Genomic DNA, 6915 nt, shown 5'->3' with positions numbered 1-6915 from the left:
CAAGTAGGAACAACAGGCGGCGGGCTTAGTGAAATCGTTCTGTTACGTGGTTGGTGGGTGGGTGAGTTTAATGACGGTTTGGTTTGCAAGCAAAAAAAAAAGGCAAAATGATACACAAATTCTTTGCATAATTCGTTGGAGATTGGGCGAGAGAGCGATCGAGGGCGGTAGACGAGCAGCCGGTGCAAAAGTACATAGCCAAATACAACTCCGTTCCATTTGCTGTCAGTTAGTCGAGTGGTTTAGTAAATTCTACTTTCACTTTCGTGTCTTGGCTTACGCTAGTTGAACAATTCTATGACCTGAACGGGGGATGTAAGTAATGTAACGAGCTTAGGTTTGGGTTACCGTTACGATATGCTGTGTGCATGTTTTCTTTTTTGTCCAGGGGCAAATTCAGTGCAAAAGTGAACGAGAACGACATACAAAGAAAAACACATAAGAAATTAGATCAATGCTCTACGATAGAGGAAGAATACATTTCAAAGGTTGAAATATGTGTTCACAAGTTCGAGATGAAGCTAATGCTGCTAATTCTGAAAACAAACAAATAGGCCCAATTGTCTGTCAAACATTAGCCACGTGCCTGTATGATTTATTGTCTGCCTTGAATAGTGGAATGTTCGGTTGGTTTTTAAAATAAGTACATTGTTTGATCTATTGAAAAATCTAATCGAAACAAAACAAAACGTAGAAATTTAATCTCCTGGCTGTTTAGTTTGATGTTTTACGAATCTAAAAAAAAACATACTTTTACGATGGAAAAAAAACAGAGCAGAGCGTCCACTCGGGATGCTCTGCTGCTGTGCAGCGTGAAATGAGGAAATGAATTTAAAGAGACCTACACCGGAACCGTACGATACAAATGTGAACGAGCAGCAATAAGTGAAACAAGATCTGAGCAACGACCGCAAGATATATTAGTAGTAATTTGCTATGGTGGAAGGAAAGCGGTAAGCACACAGGGGAAGGAAAGTTATGGATTGGTGTAATAGAGTTATGTTTGTGTTTCTTTACGGGTCGAATGGTAAAGAATGAACACCCCCCCCCTCCCCACTCAAACAATGAAAGAAGTGTAAACGAAACTAGCAAGGAAGTTACAGATTCCAAAACTATACACATAAACACACGTACACACACACATCACTAGTTATCTCTTACATCCCAACATTACCATTGCCACATTTATACCGTTGTACGCCAGCTTGTACATTTATCTAAAGCATCTATTCCATCGTTTAGACTTGGTAGTGCCATTTTGAGTGGGAGATGGACAAAAAACCAGCAATCACATTACTATCCACTTCACATACTTCGAATCTCCCCTTCTCCCCCCCAGTTTTCATGCTCTCATGTCGTTTCATAATCTGTTCATGGAGACTACAATTCAATAGCAAATCATCTAACATTAGTGAGGGCGAGTAGTAACGCGAGCTCTTCCGAGTGAGGCGGGGAAGGTACACTAAGACAGAATGCTAATGAAACGCATTGGGTCGAAAGATCGAATCGTACCGAAGCTGACACAATCGAAATTGATAAGAGCGTGAAAGTATGAAGGTGTGGAAAGTGCAAGAGAGAAAGAGAGAAAGAGAGAGAGGGAGAGAGAGAGAGAAAGAGAGAGAGAGAGAGAGAGAGAGAGAAAGAGAGAGAGAGTGAGCACGCGAGAGCACGAGATAAGGCAGGGCAAGCGGGCCGGAAAAATAATTTTATATAATGTCTTCCATATAGTACTGTAATGTAATGCAGAGTAAGCGACATATAGTTATAAACTACAAGTACACGGCACGCTCTACGAAGGGAGGAAAAGCGACTATCTGCTAGAAATCAAATGGGGCGCTAAGGAAATCGCGGACCTGGTTCCGCTTTCGGGAGAAACGGAATCTAGCTGAAGTGTAGGTTGAACTCTATCTAGAACTCCAATTGGACAAAGCAACAGAACGGTGTTTGTTTATTGGAAGAAATTCTATATATATATACACATACACACGTACATACACAGTCATATATATACATAAAAAGATATAGAAATCTAATAAAAAAATTCACACAGCCACACACACACATTCTAGCTAGCTATTAAGGTATCTAAAATATTTTAAATGGAACCATAGTTGACTCTCTGTACTGGCAAACAACAACAAATGTAACCCCGAAAATGGTGGGGGTTGCGATCAAACCGTGTTCTTGCAACTTGAACGGTATGGAACGCGAGTAAAAAATCAAAATCCACTTAACGCGAGGAGAGAATGGTGGAAAATATTGTAATATTTGATTAAAGACTATTTTTCTCCTCCCACGTAGCTTGGTTTGCTTTTTTGTGGTATAAGTTTACGTTTGTAACTGTTTGATTTGTACTGATTTGAGCTGTTTGTACTGAAACAGTAAAAGACAAAAAAAGGAAGTTTTTTCGCACGGAAAAAGCAAACCAAATTGATAAATGACAAGAAGAATGCTGTATATGTTTCGGTTTTACGTTTCTAGCATACGAGCCCGAAAGCCCTGGGGCGGTTCGGACAGGTGAACACTGACATGTGTGAGAAGCGAAAAAAGGGAAAAGAAAACGGAAGGGAAAACCAAACAGTGAAAGATGAACAAAACTAAGTGAATATAATTAGATAGTTCGATATTGTAATTGCACTTAAAACATAAAACCAGAGGAGGAACACGAAGGAACATCAAACAAAGAATACCAACCAGATAAACCATCAGACATTAAACAAAAAAAAAACTATACGAATCTTCACAACATATGAAAAACGATCCATAAACAATGAAACAGCAGAAACAAGGAAAACATAAACGTACAGAAACATAATGAAAAAAAAAAAATACACTTTGTGCACTGGAGCAGCGATGGTAAGGAGGGCAAAATTGGAGCGCGAACAAAACATTTGTAAATAATGTCAAACAAGCAAACAGGATCCCATTGAAAATAAAAAGAAAGAATACAAAAAGCACAATAAAACACAGAAGATACAACAAGAAGAGCAAAAGGATGAAAACGGCGTACCAATCGAACACTTTGATGAATGTTTCCTGCGCGGAACACTTCGACACATTCGGCGGAAAAATAATGTTAAACGACGGCAAACAAGAAACTGTTTTGTTTAATACATTTCCACCAATGTGACACTTAAAGTAAGAAGCAAAGTGAGCCATGTTGTGATGCGAATTGCATAGCGTTGGGCGTGTTCCGCTGCATTACTGTTTGCTTTGTAAGAATCTCTCATGACAACTCCTAAAAGTATGCAATATGCTTGATAAAACGTTTTTGTTTAACCAAAGCAACACCATAAATAACAATCGAAAGAGTTGTTACAAATGATGATAATTTCGATAAACGTTCTGTTTGAGTTTTTTCGAGGTTGTGTGCATCACAGCGATGGTGCAGTTGAGCCAATGTTGAGGAATCTTGCATATCAGTTGATCAGGATGAGCTGAGTTTTTGGGCTTATGTTTTTTTTGTTGTGTGTCTTGAACCACCTGATCGTTAACCACATATCCGCAATCTACACATTTCAAATTACGAAATCTTTAAACTTTAACGCAACCAGAATTACTTGAAAAGAAAAAGCAATCTTAATACAGGAAGCACATGTTGATTTTGACATATCAACCTGTTTTTACAAGCAAAAAGTTGATATTTAGAAAACGAGAAAACAGTTTTGTATTCAGTGCACATTAAAAAAAAAACAGTGAAATTAAGGCAGGAGAGTTATGCATTTGTTAAACTGGCAAGAAATTAATACTAATGCAGAGATGACTAACCACCTGAGCGAGGCAAAAAACAGCTCAAGAATGAGTTTCGCGCTCTTTACAGTAATTGAGGCTAGCAACACAATAAATACGAAAAAATATCTAAGTGTGTGAATTGGTGGAAAATTACATTTGGAGTAACACATTTTGAAACAGTTGAGTGTACAATTGAGCAAAACAAAAAAAGTAAAACTACAAACACTCTACTACATACATACGCAAACACAAACACACATTATACAGATGTATAGATCGCCCCAGATCAGGCCATCCGCATACGAGGACGATACCAAAAACTGAAATCAATCACTAACCGAGCAGTTCTCGCGAACCGTTGAGGGACGCTATCGGAAGCTATGTTTTTGTGCTTGCTAAAGAAGTGGGTGTGAATGTTGAGTGGCGAAGCAGGAGGCAGTTGAAGTTGTTGCAGGTGTAACATAAAGTAAATCAACTCGTTGCAAGCGCGTGGTAATGTTTTAAGCTGGGCCGTGAAGTGACGCGGAACAGGTGCAAAAGACAAGAAGGGAAAAAGTAAAAAATACGCATATGCGTACGCATGAAAAGAGAAAATAAGGGGTAACACACACACAATGGCAAGTACCCCTAGTAGCGAGTGGAGTGAAACTACAGAGTAAATGAGAGAAAGAGAAAAAAAACAAACAAACACTAACTATTATTAATAAAGTCGTACAGTGAATCAGTGACAAATAAATTAAATAAAAACGATGAAATTAGTGGTTTGAATTGCAACGCATCACGGACGAGATGACAAACCCCCAAACGAGCATAGAACATTGTTAAAAGGCGATTTTTTAATTTTTTTAGAATAATTTTTAAAATGAATTATTTTTCACAAGAAATTTCATTTTGAACGGTGATTTTGAATTTCAGTGAAATATAGCAAAGCAGTATTGAAATATTTCAGTCCCGTTGTGTATATGCTATCTAGTCCAGTTCTGCACCGAATGCTTGACAGCTCCTGTGCTATCTGTCTCCCTCTCACAACCGCTTGTTCTGCTGTTTTCAATGTGGCCAGATTATTTTGGCGGTTTTCGGTAGGCGCATCAAAATTTTATCGGTAGTTTTCGGTAAGTTAAAACTCGAAACTTAAAAGAAGTCAAAGCGAAAGAAGTGTTAAGCGGGATGGGAGGGAGTGCTAATGCGGAAAATGAAAGTTTCATCTCACGAGAATATGCATCCTTTATTTAGGATATGGATTAGAATTGGTTCAGCGGTTACACAAATGAAGATTTTTCTGAAGTATCGATCTGAACATTGGAATTCTAAGCCAAAGAAGGACTGAGGCGGCGCTCTAGCAGCAATCGAACACGACATCCGACACGAACAAACCCATATAATCATATGGAGGTGCACTGTCAGACACGAACAAACAAACAAGACAAACATGTCAAATCCCATACATTTTTCATGTTCGATGTCGTGTTCGATTGGTGCTAGAGCGCCGGATAAGATGCACATTTTTTTTTTGTGGTGACAAGTTTTTTTTCTCGGGGCTCCACGCGACCGCTTAGGACTGCAGCAGTGCTCTTTGGGTAGGATTTTATCGTACGTGCTGTGATTTGATTTTCGCTGGATTATTTGGATTGATTTAATTGTTTGGCTGAGTTTTGTAGTTCAATGAATAAAACATTGAGATTTTTTCCTTCAAACCCTAGAGCGTTTCTACATACACCGAGACTGCAGTGAGAGATGGCTGTGAGAGAATTGACAACCGGTTTCTCACGCTGGTGTGTGTAGAAGCTCTGAAAAGCGCCGAGATGAGACTTTTAAAATGATGTTGAAAAAATCCATTTTAATCGCTAAAATGAAGTCAAAAAAGTTTCTTTTACTTTTTGATAATATTTCTACGATTATTAGATGGCAAAAATGCAAACTGCCAATTTAATTTTTTCTCAGCTCCATCGTTCTTTGCATGCCGAGGAGATTTCTCTCAGCAAAAATGCTGTCAGTCGCTGTCAAAGCATGCTGTCAGTTATTTTCTCAATCGCATTCTCGGTGTATGTAGAAACGCTCCTACACAGCAAATTTTCTCATCCTACTTCAGTAAAGTTTTTTACTGAAACGGTTCAGTAATAGAATATTTTACTGATTTACAGCATGAATGTCATGTTTTACTGACTTTCAGCAAAATAATTTACTGAATTCATTTCAGTAATACGCATTTTACTGAAAATCAGTAAAATAAGTGTCAAATTAGTCGTTTCACTGAATATCAGTAAAACAAATACTGAAAATGCAGCAATTCTTTCTGTCAAATCGACCTGTCAGTCAGAACATCAAAACAAAACAATGCGGTACCCACTAGCTCGTGATGTGTGATGAAAGTTAATTTTGTAGGCGCTTACAGGCACCCTGGTGAAATTTCAGGTGATATTTCGGCTTACGGGATTAATTTAAAATAATTGGCAGCCGTGTTGGTGTGTAAAATGTTTGCTACAACCCACTGTACTTGCTGAAATTTCGGGGTGTCTGTGAGCGCTTACTGAACCAGCTACACTTCGGCGGCGGCAAAATACAGTATAAAAGTGTACAAAACAACACAAATCATGTATGAACATGAATTGAGGAACTGGCAATCTCTAAGCATAAATAAAAACTCAATTTAAAAGAAATATTTCGTCATTTTTTAATCGCAACCAACTACTGAAAAATCAGTAATATAAGAATGGCTTTACTGCGGTTTCAGTAAACGAGCTGTCGTTTTGGTGAGCACTGGACATTACTGAATGATTCAGTAAACATTATTTTTACTGAAAGGATTACTGAAACTTCAGTTAAAAAAATTTCAGTAAAATTTTACTGAAGTTCAGTAAAAAAAGTTTTCTGTGTAGATATAGATATAGAGCGTTTCTACATACACCGAGACTGCAGCTGAGAGATGGCTGTGAGAGAATTGACAACCGGTTTCTCACGCTGGTGTGTGTAGAAGCTCTGAAAAGCGCCGAGACTTTTAAAATGATGTTGAAAAAATCCATTTTAATCGCTAAAATGAAGTCAAAAAAGTTTCTTTTACTTTTTGATAATATTTCTACGATTATTAGATGGCAAAAATGCAAACTGTAATTGATCGATCGCTATAAAATGCCAATTAATTCTTTCTCAGCTCCATCGTTCTTTGCATGCCGAGGAGAATTCTCT

The sequence above is a fragment of the Anopheles merus genome, unplaced genomic scaffold (genome assembly GCF_017562075.2).
Source record: "Anopheles merus strain MAF unplaced genomic scaffold, AmerM5.1 LNR4000548, whole genome shotgun sequence".
NCBI classification, from domain to species: Eukaryota; Metazoa; Arthropoda; class Insecta; order Diptera; family Culicidae; genus Anopheles; species Anopheles merus.
The sequence above is the reverse complement of the archived record's forward strand: the minus strand, read 5'-3'. Positions refer to the sequence as shown.